Consider the following 3,411-nt stretch of genomic DNA (forward strand, 5'->3'; position numbering starts at 1 on the left):
GGTGTATAAATCTATCTTCGTTTTCAAGGGAAAATTGAAACGGCATGGAGACAAATGAGATTAACCGTGCACGGGAGACCCTGTCAACAAAACACTGATAACTGCGGAAAGACCGTGTAGAAGGAAACACATGTTGAAAAAAAAAAAAAAAGATCTTTATCATGGTTTAAGCTTATCGGATGGATTTCAACAGAAACACATCAAGCTTAATTCAATGTTTACATGGGCTTCTTATGGTTTCTGCATTCTGTGTGATGAGGCAACATTAAAAAAAAAAAAACAGCATTGAAACGCAAGAAACTTTAGGGTTCTTTTAAAGGGAGAGTGGAGTTTACAACATTCAACAGGGACCAGCTTCTCGTCTGTGTTTCAACAGGGTCCTTGTCTGCGAACGTAGAGATTTCTCTGACAGCTTCATGGCCGTCCTGGGTCTCGAACTCTTTGAATATTCATCACTTAAACATCTGAGAACGTGGGATGGGGTTTGGCATTCTCTGGGTCTACTGAGAGAGGTTCTGGAATGCAATTTAACTTTAAATGCCTACCCACCTGCTTACCTATCATCTATCTGTCTATCTCACATCTATCTGTCTTTCAATCATCTATCAGTCAATCATCTATCCATTCATCTCATCTATCTACCTATCTATTTATCCATCTCATCTATCCATCCATCTATTCATCCTTCATCTATCCATCTACGTATGTGTGTATGTATCTGTCCGTCCGTCCATCCATCCACCCATCCATCCATCCATCCATCCATGTATGTGTGTATCTATCATCCATCCATCCATTCATCTATGTATGTATGTATCTGTCTCTCCATCCATCCACTCATCTATTCATGTATGTATGTAACTATCCATCCATGTCTGTCTGTATGTATGTATCCATCTGCACATCCATCCATCTATCCATCCATCCATTTATCTATGTATTCATGTATGTATATATCTATCCATCCATCCATTTATCTAAGTAAGCATATATGTATGTATGTATCTATCTACCCGTCCATCCATCTATTCATGTATGTATCTATCTATCCATTCATCGATGTCTGTCTGTATGTATGTATGTATCCATCTATCCTTGTATCCATCTATCTGTCCATCCTTGTATCCATCCATTCATCCATCCATCTATTTATGTATGTATGTATCTATCCATCCATCCATCTATTCATCTATGTATGCATGTATGTATGTATGTGTGTATCTACCTATCTATCTATCTATCTATCTATCTATCTATCTATCTATATCTCTGTCTATCCATCCATCCATCCATCCATCCATTGATCCATCTATTCATGTATGTATGTATGTATCTATCTATCTATCCATCCATCCATGTCTGTCTGTATGTATGTATCTATCCGTTCATCTATCCCTCTGTTCATCTACCTATCCATCCATTCATCCATCCATCTATTGATCTATGTATGTATCTATCTATCTGGCTATCTACCTAGCTATCCATCCATCCATCCATCCATCTATTCATCTATGTATGTATGTATGTATCTATCCATCCATCCATCCATGCCTGTCTGTCTGTATGTATCCATCTATCCATGTAAACATCTATCCATCCATCTATCCATCCATTCATCCGTCCATTTATGTATGTATGTATGTATGTATGTATGTATGTATCTATGTATGTATGTATCTATCTATCTACCTGTCTAGTTATCCATCCATCCACCTATTCATCCCTGTATATATGTATCTATCTATCTATCCATCCATCCATGTATGTATGTATGTATGTAGGCATGTGTGTATCTGTCTGTCCATCCATCCATCTAAGTACGTATGTATGTATCCATCTATCTGTCCATCCATCTATCCATCCATTTACATATGCATGTATGTATGTATGTATGTATCTATCTATCTATCTATCTACCTGTCTAGCTATCCATCCATCCACCTATTCATCCCTGTATGTGTGTATCTATCTATCCATCCATCCATGTATGTATGTATGTATGTAGGCATGTATGTATCTGTCTGTCATCCATCCATGTAAGTATGTATGTATGTATCCATCTATCTGTCCATCCATCTATCCATCCATTTACATATGCATGTATGTATGTATGTATGTATCTATCTATCTATCTATCTATCTATCTATCTATCTACCTGTCTAGCTATCCATCCATCCACCTATTCATCCCTGTATGTGTGTATCTATCTATCCATCCATCCATGTATGTATGTATGTATGTATGTAGGCATGTATGTATCTGTCTGTCATCCATCCATGTAAGTATGTATGTATGTATCCATCTATCTGTCCATCCATCTATCCATCCATCTATGTATGTATCTATCTATTCATCATCCACATCTATTTATCTATCTCATCTATCTGTCTATTTATCATGTATCTGTGAATCATCTGTGTATCCACTCATCTGCTGCCTCCTCCAGCTGTGTATGTACTTGTGTACTTACCTATCTATGACAACCAGAGAGATTTTACCCCCAGGAAATATTTTGCAACAACTGGTGACAATTTTGGTTGTCACAACTGCGGAGGGGGTGGTCCTGGCACCTGGTGGGTGGGCCCCAGGGTCTCTGCTCAACACCGTGCAGTGCTCAGGACAGCCCCACCACAAACAGTCCTCCATCCCCAAATGTCAGCAGAGCCTGGGCTGAGGGACCCTGACATACACAAGGATTTCCTTCTCTCAGCTGTCGATTTAATAACTCTACAAAAATGTCTGTTCCGTGCCACCTTCTCTGATGTTTCACTATTACAGTTCCCCCAAATAGAACACCACAAATGCACTCAGAGCTAAAGCTGCATGGCCTCTATTGGAAGAAAAAAAACAGGACCCCAGAAACAATTCCTGGCATCTAAGTGACCCTTGCTGGTTTTGCCAGGACATTAAGAAGTCACTGTGGGCTGTCCCCAGGGCCCCAGAGTCATTGTGAGAGACTCAGAGAGGCTGGGGGCCCCCCGTGGACAGCAGCTGGGCAGGGGGTCCTGCCTTTGTGCAAAAGTCTTTCAAATTCAAATCTCCCTCCCTCCCCTGGGTGGTAAAATGTCTCCTCCCACCAGTAACACAGCTCTCCCTGGATTTACAGCTGGAATGTTGACCACCAGCCTGCTGAGCTCAGAGCTTAGAGCCAGGCTTGCCCCTTTCAGAGGGAATTTTCACTGAGGCCAGTCTCCTTTGCAAGCAGAGAGTGTAACAGTGTCTTCTGAGCTGTGCTATAACTACCCAAAGGGTTCTTCCTGCCTGCTGAATAAACACCACAGCATTGCTGTAGACAAAGAGTTTGAGAGACACAAGACGGGCCATGCCATGTGGGAGGCAGAGTACCTGCTTCAAGCTGAGAGATGAGGGGCTTTTCAAAGAGAGTTTTCTTACCATAGAGTAAAGTGAAA

Source organism: Macaca fascicularis, chromosome Y (genome assembly GCF_037993035.2).
Source record: "Macaca fascicularis isolate 582-1 chromosome Y, T2T-MFA8v1.1".
Lineage (NCBI taxonomy): Eukaryota > Metazoa > Chordata > Mammalia > Primates > Cercopithecidae > Macaca > Macaca fascicularis.